The sequence below is a fragment of the Hylobates moloch genome, unplaced genomic scaffold (genome assembly GCF_009828535.3).
Source record: "Hylobates moloch isolate HMO894 unplaced genomic scaffold, HMol_V3 SCAFFOLD_8, whole genome shotgun sequence".
Taxonomy (NCBI): Eukaryota; Metazoa; Chordata; class Mammalia; order Primates; family Hylobatidae; genus Hylobates; species Hylobates moloch.
The window spans coordinates 50,066,164-50,087,665 of record NW_026652283.1 but is presented as its reverse complement, the minus strand read 5'-3'; the positions used below and the strand labels follow the sequence as shown (position 1 = coordinate 50,087,665).

At 36.1% G+C, this 21,502-nt stretch overlaps 1 protein-coding gene and 1 long non-coding RNA gene across 11 annotated transcripts in view; one reads left to right on the top strand and one right to left on the bottom strand.

Annotated features, from left to right (window-relative positions):
* Positions 1-21,502, top strand: part of LOC116473135 (AGBL carboxypeptidase 4) — a 1,494,771-nt gene that overhangs the window by 473,612 nt on the left and 999,657 nt on the right. The gene's annotated exons all lie outside the window — the stretch shown is intronic.
* Positions 1,036-20,964, bottom strand: LOC131384094 (uncharacterized). The gene is made up of 3 exons (XR_009214610.1): positions 20,860-20,964; positions 2,579-2,701; positions 1,036-1,336 (listed from the first exon to the last, which is right to left on the bottom strand). It is a non-coding gene; the product is annotated as an uncharacterized LOC131384094 (long non-coding RNA).

The following is a 21,502-nucleotide window of genomic DNA, read 5'->3' as shown; positions in this document are numbered from 1 at the left end:
ACACTTTTACACTGTTGGTGGGACTGTAAACTAGTTCAAGTATTGTGGAAGTCAGTGTGGCGATTCCTCAGGGATCTAGAACTAGAAATACCATTTGACCCAGCCATCCCATTACTGGGTATATACCCAAAGATTATAAATCATGCTGCTATGAAGACTCATGCACACATATGTTTATTGCAGCACTATTCACAATAGCAAAGACTTGGAACCAACCCCAATGTCCAACAACGATAGACTGGATTAAGAAAATGTGGCACATACACACCATGGAATACTATGCAGCCATAAAAAATGATGAGTTCATGTCCTTTGTAGGGACATGGATGAAACTGGAAACCATCATTCTCAGTAAACTATCGCAAGGACAAAAAAACAAACACCGCATGTTCTCACTCATAGGTGGGAATTGAACAATGAGAACACATGGACACAGGAAGGGGAACATCACACTCCGGGGACTGTTGTGGGGTGGGGGGATGGGGGAGGGATAGCATTAGGAGATATACCTAATGCTAAAGGACGAGTTAATGGGTGCAGCACACCAACATGGCACGTGGATACATATGTAACAAACCTGCACATTGTGCACATGTACCCTAAAACTTAAAGTATAATAATAATAATAATAAACAGAAAAAGCACACTCAATAAAATTTTAAAAATTAAAAAAAAGAATTTCTTCCATCCCCAAATTATAAAAATATCTTTGTTGTGTGTTCAAAAAAAAAAAAAAACTATTTATTTGGGCTCAGTTTGGTTGTTACCTTCTTTGGAGAACCTCCCTTGATCTTCCAGGCTGAGTTAGTTGTCCCTCTTATGTGATCTCATGGCACCTTGGACTTTCCTTTATAACACCATTTGTGATGCTATAGTATAATTGCATGTGTATTTGCCTGTGTTCCCTATTATATTGTGAGATCCTTGGAGATAAGGACACTGTCATATCCATTTCTGTATCCCAGCATCAGGGCTAGAGCTAGTTCCTAATGAATCTTTGTGTGATTTAGAAAAAAGTGCCCCCTCCATCGGGCCAGTCTTTTTTTTTTTGGAGGGAGACAGTCTTGATTCTTTTTTTTAAATTATACTTTAAGTATAAGTATAAGAGAATAAAATACCTAGGGGCCAGTCTTAGGCCATGAAATGAAGTCCTTGTGCAAGGAAGACCCTACATAACTGTATATAGCAACCCTGCTTATGCCCACCACAGTATCTGGCAAACAGCAAGTGGTCAGGCCATTTTTGTTAAGTGATTAATTTGTCAGTCAAGCAGTCAGTTGACCCAGCGCAGCAAGAAACGTTGAAAAGCAATTGAGATAGTCATTTATAGTAACACCTGTAAATTAAGAAGAAAATATAAATCACTCATCATAAAGAAGACTGTTGAATTGAAATATATTTATCTGTAATGAAGGGAACGTTTCTGGGACAAGTCTTTCTATAAACATAGGAAAAGTCGTAAATATAGAAAACATTCACAATCAATCATCATGTGCTTTGAAGCAACGTGAATGGAGCTGGAGGCCATAATCCTAAGAAAATTAATGCAGGAATGGAAAACCAAACATGTCCTCACTTATAAATTAGAGCTAAGCATTGAGCACACACGAACAGAAATATGGGAACAACAGACACTATGGAATCCTAGAGGGTGGAGTGACTGAGGTAGGTTAAAAATCAACATGTCAGGCAATATTACCATGGTAACAGGATCCATATTCCAAATCCCAGCATCATGCAATATTCCCATGTAACAAATCTGCACATGTACCCCCTGTATCTAAAATAAAAATTGGAAATTTTTAAAAGAAATAGCCACAGCAAAACATTATTTGGATTAATATGGGAGGAGTCTGAATTTAAGGAGAAATCTTCATTCTGGCATGACATTTGGGAAATTCAGATTTATACTAGAAAGAACACTGAACTTGGAATTTAAAGATAGGGGTTCATTTTCCAGTTCTGCCACATGGCAGAGGTTGAATTGTGACTGCTGTTTGTGTGACATTAGTCATTTATCTTCTTCAAGTTTCTCTTTTCCCATTTGTAACATGGGGATAGTTATTCCTGGTCAGTCTATATAATAGAGTTTCTTCAAGAATAGGATAAAATGAGATAATAGAGGGAAAGTACTTTGGAATTTTTTACAAGATTTTTGAAAAGAATACAACTTATGGAGGAAAGAAAAATATATGTAGTTTGATTCTACTTTTTTTTTGGTCACTTTCTAGCCCTGCAATCTAGGGTGAGATTGTGTGCCCTGTGCCTCTGTTTTCTCATCAGTAGTATCTGGGAAGAATTATATAATTAGTTGTGTTAGTGTGTTTGCGCATTGCTATAAAGAAATGCATGAGACTGGGTAATTTATAAGCAAAGGGGTTTAATTGGCTCATGGTTCTGCAGGCTGTACAAGAAGCATCATGGTATCTGCTTCTGGGTTCGGAGAGGGTGTCAGGAGGCTTCCAATCAGGGCAAAAGGCAAAGAGGGAGCAGGCATGTCACATGGTGAAGTAGGAAAAAGGTGGGGGGTGGCGGGAAATGCCACAAACTTAACAAGATCTTGTAAGAATTTACTCACTATTGTGAGAAGAGCACCAAGCCATGAAGGATCTGTCCCCATGATCCAAATATCTCCTACCAGGCCTCACGTCCAACATTAGGGCTTACAGTTCAGGAGTAATGTTTAATTATCTGAGCCAACCTATGAGGCAAGTATTAATATTTCAATTTTTTTTTTATTTTTATTTTTATTATACTTTAGGGTTTTAGGGTACATGTGCACAATGTGCAGGTTTGTTACATATGTATCCATGTGCCATGTTGATTTCCTGCACCCATTAACTCGTCATTTAGCATTAGGTGTATCTCCTAATGCTGTCCCTCCCCCCTCCCCCCACCCCACAACAGTCCCCGGAGTGTTGTATTTGGAAGAACAGATGCTCAAATAGTTTGTTCAATATTTCATAGCTAATAAATACTGCAGGTAGGTTTTAATCCTAGTTCCACTTTACTTTGAATCTCAGGCTCTTTCCACTATACCAACCCTCTTCTTACACATTTTAAGGGACAGTTTCAATATAGAGCTTTTTACCTTCTCCAAGGCTGAAATGCAGAAATATTCCACCGTCTGCTTTACCTTTTTTCTTACCTCTAAAGACACTTCTTGAATAGAACAAGAACTTTATTCAACAGGGTTTTGAATACCTACTATGTACATAGCACCATGCAAACCAAGACATTTTACATATCCTGTATCTCATTTAATTCTCATGATGATCCATGCAGAGGGCAAACATCATTCCTTATTTACTGTTGAGGACTCAGAATGCTGGAATGTAAGTGCGTCTAGTTATCTTTCTGAAGTTACATTAACAGTAATGTTGGCACTTCTCATTTAATTGGAACTTTTAACTTTTCGAAGCTAAAAAGGAGAGTCATCTCTCCATGTACAATGTTAAAAGGGAGAGTCATTCTGTCCAACAGAATGAATCAGTAGCAGGTTTGTGATTGGAATCCAAGTCTTCTGGCTTGGTATTTTCTCCCCACTGCATTTCATAGTCTTCTTCTCCCAAGAAGAAGGCAGATTATAAAATGCATTGGAGAGAAAATACCAAGCTAAGGAGCTTCAATTTCTAATTATCATTATGGATAGGAACTAGAGGATGATGCTATGGGGGGAATGTCCTGAGCTACTTACCCTCTTAATTATATTAAACATTCCTCCTGGATTCTTATTAACTCACAAAGCAAGCCTTGCCTTCACTGACAATGTACAATTAGCCTTTTGCTCATCCTTGAATAAACGGCTGAATTGTCAGATTGAGATACAAGAGTTCAGTAGTTTCCTTCCTAAAGGAATAGCAGCAGCAGCACCTAGTATTTAGTGTGTGTTCACTATAAGCCAGGAATTCTAGTATTTCATACATATTAATGGACTTAATTTTTCCCACAACATTGTGGTAGGTAATATTGTTACCCCTATTTTATGGATGAGGAAACTTAGGGACAGAAAAATTAGGTAACTTGCTCCAAGGCCATAAAGGTAGTAAGCAGAAGAATTGGGATTCAATTTAAGGTAGTTTAGCTATGAATTCTAAGCTCTTAAACATTATGTAATATAATCTTTATCCATGTCATATTCCTGCTCAGAAACCTCCAATGACTCCCTATTTGGTTTTTAATTCAAAATGCAAACTTTTCACCTTGGTATTTAGAGGCCTCCCTGGTGTCAATCCAGTCCTTATTTCTAGCTGCATTTCTCACTACTCATTAGTTATAAAGAGTGGTCTTCGGAATAAGAGACACATGTTTTTATAACCCAGGTCTCCAATTAAATAGCTGTAAAAAATGTTTGGCAAGATAATTTACCTTTCCAAGTATCTAAAAATTGAGGAAAATAAAACTTACCTCCACAGGTAAATAAAATAATGCATGTAAATACTCAATACAGGCCCTGACATATGGAGACACTCAGTATTACTTAAAAAATAATTGGTTATCCTCTGCTTAACCTAATCTGCTATACACTTTCCTATCTCTTTGCCTTTGTGTATGTTTCCTCTCCACCTTGAATCTTTTCCTTGTATCTCTGGCTGTCAAAATCTAATCCATTGTTCAAGGCCTCTTTCAAGGGCAACCTCTCTAGGAAGCTTTCTTTGATCCTCCCTGCCCCCACCTCATCCTGAAGTGTGTTCTCCCATTTGAATACTAACACAGTTTGGTATGCCACACTTCAGACATGTATTATAATATCATAGTTGGCTTTGTGTTTGGGGTGTTTGGGTATCTTATCCATGTTCCCTACTAGATTATAAGTACTTCAAGCAGGGATCATGTTTTTCTTTTCTCTATCATTCTCATGTCTTACTGGATGAATTGAGTTTGGGCATATGGTAATTGCTGTATTGAGTCATATCACAAATTTGAGATTGCCTGTAATCAATACTATAATCCCCAAGTAAGGAGAAAAGAAGGAAACTATTAGCCATGCCTGATACTTTATATACCTCATTTTTCTTAATGCTCACAATAATCATGCGAGATGGTCATGATTATTTTCATTTTACAGATGAAGAAATTAAGAAACTTAGGTCTAAGAGAATAAGTAATTTGCCTAAGGTTACATAGAAGGTTGCAGGGATTTGAACCCATATATATCTAGCCAAACTAGGTCAGAGTTCCAAGCCAGCTCTAAACATAGTACTTTTCTAAGAGACCTGGATGTCTCTCTCATTGTGGGTCAATAAAATTTATTTCTTTTCTGAACTTTTTGTACTCTATGTGGGCCCTCAGCCCATCACTTTCACAATCAGAGCCTACTTTATTTTGGTTAATGAAATTTCACTATTAATTTTTCTTTTTTTTTTGCCACATGGAAGGTCAAAGATACTGGGTTTAAGCTGTTTTATTTCTAATTTTAAATGCTGGAACATAAGTGTATCTAGTTATCTTTCTGAAATTACATAACAGTAATGTTGGCACTTCTCATTTATCTGGAACTTTTAACTTTTCAAAAACCATCCTTTAATATTTTGTTTATCTTTGAAAAAGAGATTGGAGGATTGTAATAGAGAATCTGTAAGGTAACTCTTAATTATGAGGTTCTGATGCTCTAACTTTACATTCTATTTGTTAGTTAATAATTATACATTAAACTATTATGTATTAAATTATTGATTGTTTAATCTTGGATTAGCGTTTACACTAGAGTATAAACTTCATGAACATAGAGGCTATGTTTATTTTTGCTTACCATTGTATCCCCAGTACCTGCCCATAATAGGTACTCAGAAAATATTTGTTGATTGAACAACTATGTGAGATTGCAAATGCTATTACCATTCTCATTTGATATATTACTAAGTCAAAATCAAGAAGAAAAATGTCTTCCTTAAGAGCAACTTAAGCAAGTTGCTTAAGTTTCAGAGTGGTAGGACCACTCTGAAAATCATATTTCCCAGCTCTTGGGTTGTTTGCATAAACCAGTGAAGTAATAAAATTATGAATCCTTGTAATCTATCTCATATTTATTCTTAAAATCATTACTAGCTGTGAGAGTTGTTATTAAATTCATACCTAATAATAAGAGACTCCTTTTAAGAAATAAAATATTTAATGCAAGAACTTAAAAATATTTATCAATAGTTATTTTTTCCTCCAAGAAGCACCCAAGTTCTCAGTTGAATAAACTGCAGCTTTCAACTCTAGGTTTAGGAAAAATTTTCTTTGAGTCTTGATGACTGGGGAAGAAGTAATTGAAAAGTGTTCAACTTCACACATTCACCAGAATTTAAAAAAAATTAAAAACTGAAAATACTGTTAGCAAGGATGCAGAACTATAGAACTATCACACATTTCTAACAGGAGTGTAAGTTGGTAAATTTATTAGCTTTTACTGTCTCTCATGAGTCTGTTCATGAGATTGACTAGGTTCAGCTGGACCGTTCTTTTGGTCGCACTTTGGCTTTCTCTTGTGGCTGTGGTAGTGTCTCAGATATAGCCAGGGCTGGAATATCAATATGGTTCACCCATATGGCTGGTAATTGGTCCTAGCTAATAGTTGAGAAATAGGCTCAGCTGGGATGCTGGTATGGCTAAGATTCATTCTCTCTCCCAGTTGTCTCAGGGTTTCTCCCTCTTAATGTGGCTTTTCTATATGATCTCTCTAGCAGGATAGCTGGACTTTTTACAGGGTGGTTTAGGACACCCAAGAATGCAGAATGGAAGCTGCCACATCTTCTTGAGACAGGTCTACAGCTGATTCAGCATCATTTCTGTTGCATTCTATTCATTAAAAGGCCATTTCAGATCCAGCCCAAATTCAAAGGCAGAGGAGTACATAAGGGTGTGATTATGGGGAGGTATAGTTCATTGGGAACCATCAATGAAATACACCAGAGATTGGCACACTATAGCCCTCAGGTCCAGCCCAGCTTATCTGTTTTTGTATGGCCTGTGAATAAAAATGTTTTTTATAGATGGGCTTTGCAACCAATTTGCTGATAGGCAACATTGACTTTGATTCCCCAATTAAGTAAAATATTATTTCCCACCATATTCCATTCTTTTAATTACTGTACATGTGTATTAGTCCACTCGTACACAGGAAATAAAGACATATCCAAGACTGAGTAATTTATAAAGAAAAGAGGTTTAATTGACTCACAGTCCCACATGGCTGGGGATGCCTCAGAATCATGGCAGAATGCAAAGGAGGAGTAAAGTCATGTCTTACATACTGGTAGGCAAAAAGAGCATATTCAGGGGAACTCCCCTTTATAAAACCAACAGATCTCATGAGACTGATTCACTGTCATGAGAACAGCACAAGAAAGACCCACCCCCATGATTCAAGTACCGCCCACTGGGTCCTTCCCACAACATGTGGGAATTACAAGAGCTACAATTCAAGATGAGGCTTGGGTGGGGACGTAGCCAAACCACATCAACATGTATTAACAAAAGCAAAAGTTAATTTGCTATTATTATATGTTACATTTTTCTAATAAAAATTTGTGTAAAAGATTTTGTGAAAAATTTTTGTAAAATTTTTTTCTTTCTTGTTGTATCTGTACCTAAATAATAACCTTGGTTTTGCTGCCTAGCCCAGAAAGCTTAAAATATGTGCTATATAGCCCTTTATACAAAAAGTTTGCTGACCCCCCCAATAGATGTTACACATACACTAAATCAGCTTTTTCTTATTGTTTCCCTGAGAGAGATACAATATTATCCCAATTTTTAGATACGGAAATGAGGATCAATTGAAAAATACAATGAGTGAAGTGAAAAATGTAATAGAGAGTATCAACACCAGAAATGATCAATTAGAAGAATCTGTAAACTTGAAGACAGATTATTTGAAAATATATAGAGGAGAAAAAAGAAAAAGGAAAGTTTACAGGAATTATAGAACAGCTTCAACAGAGCAAATATTCATGGTATAGGAATTAAGAAGAGAGAGACTAAAGGATAGAAAGCTTATTTAAAGAAATAATAACAGAAAATATTCCAAATCCAGGGAAAGATGTATATATCCAGATACAGAAAAGAAAAAAGTCTACAAGCAGACTCATTCCAAACAAGACTACATCAAGACATATTAAATCAGACTGTGAAAAATCAAAGACAAAAGAGAATCCTGAAAACAGCAAGAGAAAAGAAGCAAATCACATGGAAGGGAGTGCCAGGGAGGAGAGTTCCAGTAGTGCTAGAGGCAGAAACTCTACATGCCAGAAAAGAATGGGATGATATATTCAAAGATCTGAAGGACAAAAAAAACCTGACAGCTAAAACTAATGAACCTGACAAAGCTATCCTTCAGAAACGAAAGAGAGATAAACACTTTCCTAGACAAACAACAGCTGAGGGAGTTCACGGTCACCAGACTTATAAGAAATGCTAAAGGGAGTCCTTAAAGTTGAAAAAAACAAAGAACACTAATTAGTGACACAAAAACATATGAGAATATAAAACTCACTGGTAAAAGTAACTTCACAATCAAATTCAGAATACTAAAATACTGTAATAGTGGTTACTAAGTCACTTATATCTTTAGGATTAAGGTTAAAAGACAAAACTAGTAAAAACAATAGCTACAATACTTTTTAAGGGATATATATTATAAAAAGATGTAATATGTGAAATCAAAAACATAAAATGGGAGGTGGAGTGAAAGTGTAGTTATTTCATGTGACTAGAGTTAAATTGTTATCAGCCAAAAATAGCCTGTTATTACTATATAATGTTTTATGTAAGCCTCATAGTAACCAGAAAACAAAAACCTATAGTAGGTACACAAAAGATAAAAAGTAAAGAATCAAAGCATACCACTAGAGAAAATCATTTAATCACAGGGAAGACAGTAAGAGAGAAATGAAACAAAGGATCTAAAAATAATAATAATAAAACAACAAAAATGGTGGTAGTAAGTCCTTACCTATCAATAATTACCTTAAATGTAAATGGATTAGATTCTCCAATCAAAAGCTATAGCATGCTGGAATAGATAAATGAAAGCAAGACCCAAGTATACTCTGCCTATAAGAGATTCACCTCACATTAAGGACACTTCACATTCAGATACACTGAAAGTGAAGGGATGAAAAAAGATATGCCATGCAAATGGAAACCAAAAGAGAGTAAGGGTAGCTGTATTTTTAATCATATAAAATAGACTTTAAGTTCAAAACTATAAAAATAGACAAAGAAGACATTATGTAATGAGAAAGGGGTAAACTCATCAAGTGAATATAACAATTATAAATATATATGCACCCCAAAATTGGAGCATCTAAATAAATATAGCAAATATTACTAGATCTGAAGGGAGATAAAAATTGATCACACTTTCAGCAGTAGACAAATCATCATCCAGAGAAAAAATTAATAAGAAAACATTGGAATAAAACTATACTTAAGATCAAATGTATGTAACAGACTATTAGTCCATTCTCACACTGCTATGAAGAAATACTTCTGAGACTGGGTAATTTAGAAAGGAAAGAAGTTTAATTGACTCACAGTTCTGCATTACTGGGGAGGCCTCAGAAAACTTACAATCAAGGCAGAAGGCGAAGAAGAAGGCTCCTTCTTCATAGGGTGGAAGGACAAAGTGACTGCAAGCAGGAGAGATAGATACCAAATGATTATAAAACTATCAGCTCTCATGAGACATACTCACTATCACCAGAACAGCATGGGGGAAACCGCCCCCATAATCCAATTATCTCCACCTTGTCCCACCCTTGTCCCACCCATCCTTCCCAAACCCCATAATTTGTGGGGATTATGAGAATTACAATTAATTTGTAATAAGACTTTGAGTGGGGACACAGACAAATCATATCATTTTGTCCCAGCCCTTCCCAAATCTCATGTCCTCACGTTTCAAAACACAATCATGCCTTTCCAACAGTCTACCAAAGTCTTCACGCATTCCAGCATTAAACCGAAAGTCTAAGTCCGAAGTCTCATCTGAGACAAGGTAAGTCCCTTCCAATTATGAGCCACCAAAAACAAATTAAGTACTTCCTAAGTACAATGAGGGTACAGGCATTAGGTAAATATACCCACTCCAAATGATAGAAATTGGCCTAAACAATAGGGCCATAGGCCCCATGCAAGTCCAAAATACAGTAGGGCAGTAAGTAAACTTTAAAGCTCCAAAATGATCTCCTTTGACTCCATGTCTCACATCCAGGTCACCTGATTCAAGAGGTAGGCTCCCATAGCTTTGGGCAGCTCTGCCCCTGTGGCTTTGCAGGGTACAGCATCCATCCTGGCTGCTTTCACAGACTGGTGTTGAGTACCTGTGGCTTTTCCAGGTGCACAGAGCAAGATGTCAATGGATCTACCATTGTGGGGTCCAGAGGACGGTGGCCTTCTTCTCACAGTTCCACTAGGCAGTGCCCCATTAAGGACTCTGTGTAGGGGCTCCAACCCCACATTTCCCTTCTGCACTGCCCTAGCAGAAGTTCTTCATGAGGGCTCTGCCCCTGAAACACACCTTTGCCTGGACATCCAGGTGTTTGCATACATCCTCTGAAATCTAGGTGAAGGTTCCCAAACCTCAGTTCTTGTATTCTGTGGACCCACAGGAACAACACCACATGGAAGTTACTAAGGCTGGGGGCTTGTACCCTCTGAAGATACAGCCTGGACTATACCTTGGCCTCCTTTAGCCATGGCTGGAGTGGCTGGGACACAGGGCACCAAGTCCCAAGGCTGCACACAGCAAAGGGGCCCTGGAATCAGCCCAAGACACCATTTTTTCCCTCCCAGGCCCCTGGGTCTGTGATGGTAGGGGCCCTCAGGAAGGTCTGTGACATGCCCTGGAGGCATTTTGCCCATTGTCTTGTTGATTAACATTTGGCTCATCATTACTCATGCAAATTTCTGCAGCCAGCTTGAATTTCACTCCAGAAAATGGGTTTTTATTTTCAATAGCATTGTCAGGCTGCAAATTTTCCAAATTTTTATGCTCTGTCACCTCTTGAGTGCTTTGCTGCTTAGAAATTTCTTCCACCAGATATCCTAAATCATCCCTCCTAGGTTCAAAGTTCCACAGATTCTCTAGGGCAGTGGCAAAATACCACCAGTCTCTTTACTAAAGCATAGCAAGAGTCACCTTTATTCCTCTTCCCCATTGCTTCCTCATCTCCACCTGAATCCACCTCAGTCTGGACTTCATTGTCCATATTTCTATCAGCATGTTCATTAAAACCATTCAGCAATTCTCTAGGAAGTTCCAAACTTTTCCACATCATTTTATTTTCTTCTTAGCCCTCCAAGTCTCTAGGAAGTTTCAAAATTTCCCCCATTTTTTTGTCTTCTGAGCCCTCCAAACTCTTTCAACTTCTGCCTGTTTTTGAGTTCCAAAGTCACTTCCACATTTTCAGATATCTTTACAGCAGCACCCCACTTCTGGTACCAAAATCTGTATTTGTGAGGGTTCTCTAGCGGGGCAGAACTAATAGGATAGATGAATATATGAAGAGGAGTTTATTAAGGAGTACTGACTCACACAATCACAATGTGAAGTACCACAATAGACTCTCTGCAAGCTGAGGAGCAAGGAAGCCAGTCCAAGTCCCAAAACCTCAAAAGTAGGAAAGCCTACAGTGCAGCCTCCAGTCTGTGGCCAAAGGCTAACACCCTCACAGACACAACTAGAAACTTTGCTTCCTTCAATCCAATCAAGTTGACAGCTAATGTTAACCATTACACAGATGTAAAGAGAACATCCCACCCAACAGTAGCAGAATACATATTCTTCTCAAAATGACACAAAATATTCTTCAGGATATATAATATGTGAGGTTACAAAACAAGTCTTAACAAATTTAAGAAGATTGAAATTATGTCAAGTATCTTTTCTGACCACAATGGTATGAAACCGATGTCAATAACAGGAGGAATTTTGGAAAATTGACAAATACATGGAAAATAAACAATGTACTTCTTAACAACCAATGATTCAATAAAGAAATTAAAAGAGGCATTAAACTATATCTTGAGACAAATAAAAATGAAAACTCAACATATCAAAATTTATGGGAATGTAGCAAAAGCAGTTCTGAGAGAAGTTTATAGTAATAAAATTCTACATTGAAAAGTAAGGAAAATCTCAAATAAACACCTAATATTACACCTCAAGGAACTAGAAAAGGAAGGAAATAATGAGGATAAAAATAGAAATAAGTGGAACAGAGACTAGAAAAATTAATAAATCAATGAAACTGAGTTGGTTTTTTGAAAAGATAAATTAAAATGGACAAATCTTCAGGCAGACTAAGAAAAAAATGGAGAAGACTCAAAATTATAAATGAAAGAAAAGACATTACCACTGATACTGCAAAAATGCAAAGGATCACAAAAGACTGTTATTGGCAGGAGGAAGATGGCAGATAGGAGACAGGACTAACGTGTAGCTCCAACGTGGATGGACAGAACAGTGTGTGGAGACTCACATTGTGAGCCTTCACTCCAACAACAGCCAGAGCGAAGGAAATTCTTTTGGAGTAAAACCATAATTCTTTCAGGAACATACCAGGAAAACCAAAAGGATTCAGAGATCATTTGAAAGAACTCATTGAAAGAGTTTGCTGCTGCAAAATCAGTAACACTGCTATACACCAACAGTGACCAAGCTGAGAATCAAATGAAGAACTCAACCCCTTTTACAACCGCGACATAAAACAAAAACAAAAAAAATCCACTTAGCAATATACCTAACCAAGAAGGTGAAAGATCTCTACAAGAAAAACTACAAAACACTGCTGAAAGAAATTATAGACTATATAAACAAATACATTTCATGGTCATGGATGGATAGAATTAATACTGTGAAAATGATCATCCTGGCAAAAGCAGTGTGCAAATTCAGTGTCTTTTTCATCAAAATACCATCATCATTTTTACAGAACTAGATATCTGAATCCTAAAATTCATATGGAATTAAAAAACAGCCTGCTTTTCCAAAGGAAGACTAAGCAAAAAGAACAAATCTGGTGGTATCACATTATTCTACTTAAAACTATACCTCAAGGCAATTGTTACCATATCAGCATGGTACTGGTATAAAAACAGGCATATAGACCAATGGAACAGAATAGAGAACACAGAAATAAAGCAAATACTTATAGTCAACTGATCTTTGACAAAGCGAATAAAAACATACAGTGGGGAAAGGACATTCTATTCAACAAAGTGTTCTGGGATAATTGTCAAGACACGTGTAGAAGAATAAAAGTCGATCCTTGTCTCTCACCTTATACAAAAATCAACTCAAGGTGAGTCATAAACTTAAATCTAAGTTGTGAAACTATAAAAATTCTAGAAGATAACATCAGAAAAATTCTTCTTGACATTGGCTTAGGCAGAGTTCATGAACAAAAACTCAAAAGCAAATGCAAAAAAAAAAAAGATAAATAGATGGGACCTAATTAAACTAAAAATAAAAAGCTTCTGCACAGCAAAATAAATAATCAGCAGAGTAAAGACAACCCATAGAGTGGCAGAAAATGTTTGCAAACTATGCATCCAACAAAGGACTAATATCCAGAATCTACAAGGAACTCAAACAAATCAGCAAGAAGAAAACAAATAATCCCATCAAAAAGTAGGCTAAGGACATGAATACACAATTCTCAAAAGAAGATATACAAATGGCTAACAAACATATGAAAAAATGCTCACCATCACTAATAATCAGGAAAACGCTAATCAAAACCACAATGCAATACCAAGTTACTCCTGCAAACATGGCCATAATTTAAAAAATCAAAAAATAATAGATGTTGACATGGATGTGGTGAAAAGGAACACTTTTACATTGCTATTGGAAATGTAAACTAGTACAATCAGTATGGAAAACAGTGTGGGAATTCTTTAAAGAGCTAAAAGTAGATCTACCATTTCATCCAGCAATCTCACTACTGGGTTATCTGCCCAGAGGAGTCATTATATGATAGACACTTGCACATGCATGTTTACAGCAGCACAATTCTCAATTGCCAAAATATGTAACCAGCCTAAATGCCCATCAACAAACAAGGATAAAAAATGTGATATGTGCATATGTATGTATATATATATTCATATATATATGAATACCACTCAGCCATAAAAAGGAACAAAATGATGGCATTCACAACAACTTGGATGGAACTGGAGACCATGATTCTAAGTGAAGTAACTAAACAATGGAAAACCAAATATCATATCTTTTCACTTGTAAGTGGGAACTAAGGTATGAGGACACAAAGTCATAAGAATGATGTAATGGACTCTGGGGACTTGGGGGGAAGGCTGGAAGGGGGTGAATGATAAAAGACTTCACTTTGGGTGCCATGTACACTTCTTGGGTGGTGGGTGCACCAAAATTTTAGAAATCACCATTGAAGAACTTATTCTTGTAACCATACACCACCTGTTCCCCAAAAACTATTGAAATAATAATAATAATAAAGGCTTTTATTTATAATTATATACCAACAAATTGGATAACTTAGGAGAAATGGATAAATTCTTAAGACACAAAACATACCAAGAATGAATCATGAAGAAATAGAAAATCTGAACACACAAATGTTGAGAAAGGAGATTGAAGGAGTAACAGAAAGTGTCTCATAAAAGAAAAACCCATCTCTTGATTGTCTTACTACTGATTCTACCACATTTAAAGAAGAATTAATATCAATTTTTTAAGGACTCCCAAAAAATTGAAGATGAGGGAATACTTCCATACTCATTTTACAAGGCCAGGACAACCCTGAAACCAAAGCCATGCAAGGACACTGTCAGAGAAGAAAATTAGAGGCCAATATCCTCGATGAACATAGGTGTAAAAATTTTCAACAAAATGTTAGCAACCTAAATTCAATAGCACATGAAAGTTATCATTACCCATGACCAAGTAGGATTTATCCCTGGAATTTAAGGATGGTTCAACATAATTTAAATGTATAAACATGATGTACCACAATACCACATTAACTGAATGAAGGATAGTAGTTGAAGAAAAGGCATCTGACAAAGTTCAATGTATTTTCATGGTAAACACCATCAACAAGTTAGGTGTAAGAGGAATGTACTTCAATACAGTAAAGGCCATATATGACCAATGCACCTCTATCATCATGCTCAACCCTGAATAATTTAAAGCTTTTTTTTTCTAGGAACAGGAACAACATTACACATAGGAGTCAGATTATGCAGTATTTTTTTTTCCCTGTGCCTGGATTATTTCACTTAGCAAAATGTCCTCCAACTCTGTAGTATATATACACAATGGAATATTATATTAGCCTTTAAAAAGGTAATTCTGTAATTCGTGACAACCTGGATGGACCTGGAGGACATTGTGCTAAGTGAAATAATCCAGGCACAGAAAGACAAATACTGCGTAATCTCACTCTTGCCTCTTCTATTCAACATAGTACTGGAAGTCGAAGCAATTAGGCAAGAGAAAGAAATAAAGGACATTCAAATAGGAAAGGAAGAAGCTAAATTGTTTTTGTTTGTAGATAACACAGTCTACAAACATGATAGATAAAGAGTCTAACAAAAAATTGTGAGGTCTGATAAACAAATTCAGTAGAGTTGCAGGATACAATGTCAATATGCAATTACCAGTAGTTTCTACACACTTACTAATGAACTATCCAAAAAATAAATCAAGAAACAATCTCTTTCACAACATCTACAAAAAAGAAAATGAAATACTTAAGAATAAATTTAACCAAGGAAATGAAAGGCCTATACACTGAAAATTACAAAACATTGACAAAAGAAATTGAGGAAAATACAAATAGATGGTAAGACATCCCATGTTTGTAAGTTGGAATATTGTTAAAAATGTCCATGTTACCCTAAATGATATGCAGATTCAATGTAGTTTATATAAAAATTCTAATGACATTTTACACAGAAATTGAAAAAACAAATTTTAAAATTAATGTGGAACCACAGAAGACTTGAAATAGCCAAAACAACCTTGAGCAAAAAGAATAGCTGGGGTCATCACACTACCTGATTTTAAAATCTGTTATAGTAATGAAAACAGCATGGCACTGGCATAGAAACAGACACATTGACCAAGGAAACAGAGTGAACCCAGAAATAAACCCACATATCTATGGTCAATTTATTTTCAACGAATGTGCCCAAAACACACAGTGAGTAAAGGACAGTCTCTTCAATAAATGGTATTGGGAAAACTGGATATCCACATATAGAAGAATGAAAATAGACTTTATCTCACATCATGTACAAAAATAAACTCAAAATGAATTAGAAACTTAAATATAAGACTTGAAATTTTAAAGCTGCTAGAAGAAAATATAGGGGAAAAGCTTCATGACACTAGCTTTATGACTGGCTCCACGTCTGGGCAAGGATTTTTTGGATATGACCCCAAAACACAGGTATCAAAATTGAAATTAAACAAATGTAATTACATCAAAATTAAAAGCTTCAGCACTGCAAAGAAAACAATCAATAAAGTGAAGAGACAACCTATGGAATGAGAGAAAATATCTTCAAACTATACATCTGAAAAGGAATTAATATTCAAAATATATAAGGAACTCAATAGCAAGAAAACAAACAACCCTATTTTTAAAAATGGGCAAAGGTACTATTAGACATTTCTCAAAAGAAGACATACAAATGGCCAACAGGCATATAAAAAATGTTCAACCTCACTAAAAATTGGGGACATGCATATTAAAACCACAATGAAATATCACCTTACACTTTTTGGAATGACTATTACCACAAAGACAAAAGATGACAGGTGTTGGCAACCGTGATGTGGAGAAAAGGGAACATTTGCATACTGTTGGTGGGAATGTATAATAGTATGGCCATTACTGAAAACAGTACGAATGTTTCTCAAAAAATTAAAACTAGAATTACTATATGATCCAGCAATTCAACTACTGGGTATATATCCAAAGGAAATGAAGTCAACATGTTGGGGAGATATCTGCACTCCCACGTTTACTGTGGCATTTTTCACAATATTCAAGATATAGAATCAACATAAGTATCCATCAGCAGATGAATGAATAAAGAAAATGTGGTATACATACACAATGGAATAGTATTCAGTCTTAAAAAAGGAAATCCTGTCATTTGTGACAAGATGGATGGACCTTGAGGACATAATGCTAAGTGAAATAATGCAGGCACAGAAAGACAAATAATGCATAATATTACTTCTATGTGGAATCTAAAACAAATTTAACTCATAGAAGTGAAGGTTAGTATAGTGGTTACTAGGGGCTTGGGTGGGGTGGAGTGGGGTGGGGTGGGTGAGATGTTGGTGAAAGTATACAAAATTTCGGTTAGGAGGAATTAATTCAAGAGGTTTATTGTGCAACATGGTGACTATTGTTAATAACAATGTATTGTATTCTTTAAAATCATTGAGTAGATTTTAAGTGTTGTCACCATAAAAATAAGTATGTGAGGCTTTGTATGTTAATTAGCTCACTTTAGACATTCCACAATGTATACATATTTCAAAAAATAATATTGTACATAATTGTATACAATATTTTTGCCAATTAAAATAAATAATTGAAAATAAAAAGACTCAATTTTAAATGGCTGCCAAGTAGCAGAGCTAGTAATCTCTTAGGACTGACTTAGTTTGATGTGTATGCTTGTAATTTTGTGCTCCACCACACTGCCTTCTTCATGATATATCTTAAGGATCTCATTGGAATAGCCCATTCAATCTTCTGAGTCTTGGCCTTGCCTGCAGTCTTTATCCTGTGTACAGGTGTCTGTGGGAGCCACAGGCCCTGTTTTATCCACACTAATTCTTCCCTCCAGTGAAATTTAGTGTCTTTTTCTATCCCTCTATGTCCATATCCTATAATGTAGACTATTTTACAGATGACTAAATTAAGGATAAAGAATTCCAGTGGCTTCCCGAGATCTCATAGCTTTTCTAATGGGAAAGTTCAGGAAAAGTAGTCTGATCAGATTTGCCTCTGATTCCTTGTGGGCATTCCAACTTACTCCCCAAAATGTGAACATTTTTGATCCTTAATTTCTTTATTTATGAAGTACTAATAATACCTGCCCTTTTTTTAAATCAACGTGAAGATAAAAGGAAAAAGTTTATATGAAAAGCATTTAAAAACCAGTAAAACCCCTATTATTGTACATTATTGTCATGATTTTTACTATTGTTATCATTGTTATTTCTGGAAATTTTTATACTTTATCACTAACCAAAATAGTCACATCAGTTTCTCCAAACCTGGTTTTTTGTTGTTGTTGTTCCTTCTGAAATCAAAAATCCACACATGAGGCAGAGACGAACATGGTCTGTGCTAACATTCATGCTTTAAGACAGGGCTGTCTAATCTTTTGGATTCCCTGGGCCATATTGGAAAAATAATTGTCTTGGGCCACACATGCAATACATTAACACTAACACTAACAAGAGCTGATGAGCTATAAGAAAAATAGAACAAAATCTCATAATGTTTTAAGAAAGTTTACAAATTTGTATTGGGCCACATTCAGGGCCACTGTGAGCCACATGCAGCCCACGGGCCACAGGTTGGACAAGCTAGTTGTAAGATATTAGTGTTGAAAGATGAGTACAGGATTTCTTTTTGTTAGATAAAATTTTATATGATTCCAGGTACCATGTGCACCAATGCAATCCTATAATTAGACGTTATTGTACTAAAAGATGTATTCTCTCCATCTCCATATACCTCCCATTTGCAGATGTAAGTTGGCTTCTGAGAATGTGGATATTGAGGAGACAATAGAACTCTAATTAAGTAAATAAATTTAACTGCTTAAAAATTATATTTTAATAAGACAATTCATATCACAAAAAATGACAATTAAAGTATATTAAAATTGTACTAAAAATCTCAAGGCAAAGATATTCACCATATTAATGATGAAGCCAAGAATAGACCCACAGAGTCAAAAGTCATAGCACATATACCCTATTGTGTTTCTTACCACTGGGGTTTTAATGTGGGCCTCTGTGAATTTAATTGTTAAGATTGGGTAAGGATTATGAGAAAATGAACTCCCTTAATTAAAATATACCCTAAACTGTCCTGAAAGAACTGAGGTTAGAACAGAGTAAGCTCTAGAGGGAAGGGAGCAGGGCTAGACTGGTGACCCTGTTTTCAAAAGTCTTATCTTTCCAGTCCCTTCCTCTGATCTTTGCTGCCATCAGAGGGATGTTGTTACCCCCACACCTTTTAAAATGCCAGTGGTAGCATGCATACAAACCCCTTTCCTTGGATCTTTAAAAAAGAGATGTGGCAGCCTAACATTTTCTAAATAAACTCTCTTTACTTACTAGAGAGAACAATTTATTTAATTTTAAAAAATAGGATTTATTTTTTGTCAAAATGATACAAAAACAATTGAAAACTCATGAAGATATGTCCCAGTGATAAGATTTGGGAAGCACATTGGTTTGACTACAAGTTCTTATGAGAAGGGACCCCAGCCCACATTTCAGTTTCCTCTCACATGGTTCTCTCCTTCTCTTGGGTTCCTATTATCCTGGCCTTCTTACTTTCTGGAATGTCTCCTGCTGCCTTTTGACTTGGGGAATTGTGTATGTTGTTCCTTCTACCTGAAAAGCTTTCTCACTACTCCTGTAAACATACCTTTTGTCTGTTGTCCCACTCATCTTTCAGATCTCAGTGAAATGGCACTTTCTGGCAGAACCCTGGCTATACATTATAAATATTGTAATAATAACTGCTTCAAAGAATTGCAGTGAACATTAATGTATATAAAGTGTTTAGTATAAAGCCTGTTGCTTAGTAAGTGCTCAATAAAAATTATCTGCTCTTGTTTCTGACAGAACCCTGGCTCCACATTCTAAGTATTATAATAACTATTTCAAAGAATTGTAGTGAGCATTAACATATATAAAGTGCTTAGTATAAAGCCTGATACTTAGTAAGTGCTTGATATTGTTTGCCTGTGTCCCCACCCAAATCTCATCCTGAATTGTAGTTTCCATAATCCCCATGTGTCATGGGAAGGACCCAGTGGGAGGCAACTGAATCATGGGGACAGTTACCTCTATGCTGTTCTCCTAATAGTGAGAACACTCACTATTTTCCTCTTTTGCTTGGCACTTCTTGCTGCTGCCAAGTGAAGAAGGACATGTTTGCTTCCTCTTCCACCATGATTGTGAGTTTCCTGTGGCCTCCCCAGTCATGCTTAATTGTGAGTCATTTGAACCTCTTTCCTTTATCAATTACCCAGTCTTGGGTATGTCTTTATTAGCAGCATGAGAACAGACTAATACAGTGCTCAATAAAGGTTATCTGCTCTTCTAACCTTGCATGACACCAGGGCTCTGCTGTTTCTTTCCACAGTTCATTCATAACTAATTGGCCAGGAAATAGAGATGAAAAGCTCCCGGATCCCATGAGGGATGAAGGCCTGTCTTAATAGTTCTACCTACCTGGGGAAGCTTCCATATTCTACCTACTTATCACTCATACAAATAAGGTCTTGAAATCTGATAGTCCTGTTAATACAGTGACCAAACCTATACGTGGTAAAAAGGAACACAGATGCAATCACAATAAAGTCCTTTGGTGAATTTCAGAACTGTTTTGATTAGAAAGTAATACAGTAGTCCCCCCTTATCAACAGTTTTGCTTTTCACAGTTTCAGTTACCCACAGTCAAGTGGGGTTTAGAAATATTAAGTAGAAAATTTCAAAAGTAAACAATTCATAAGTTTTAAATTTCAAGCTGTTCTGAGTAGCTGTCCCTCATCTGTCCTGCCCAGAACATCAATCAGCCCATTTTTCCAGCATATTCACACTATATACACAACCTGTCTGTTAATCATTGACATTGTCTGCTCCAAACATTCAACCATCAATATTGCTATGGCTCTGCGATCCAGGATCACCCAAGGCAGATGATCCTTCTTCTGACATGTTATCAGAAGGTCAATAATAGCCTAATGTTATGTCATAATGCCTATGCCACTTAACTCACCTAATCTCATTAGATAGGCATGTATCATCTCACATCATAACAAGAAATGTGAGAACAGTACAATAAAGTATTTTGAGGGAGAGAGAGAGAGACCACTTTCACATCACTTTCATTACAGTTTATTATAATTATTCTATTTTCTTATTAGTTATTGCTGTTAATCTCAAAATGTGCCTAATTTATAAACTTTATGAAAGGTATGTATGTATTGGGAAAACATAATATGTACAGGGTTTTCTACTGTCTGTGGTTTCAGGCATCCACTGGGGATCTTGGAACATATTCCCTGAGGATAAGAGGAGACTACTGTATTGCGTTTTGGAAAGAACATGAGCTTTGACATCAGACAGATCTGAATTTTAATCCTGACTGTCCCACATATAAGTTGCTCAAATAAATGGCAGCTGCTGCTGTTTTAGCAAATTTACTTTAACAAGAGAGTCAACTAACTTGACTAAGCCAGCCTTTTCTGAGAA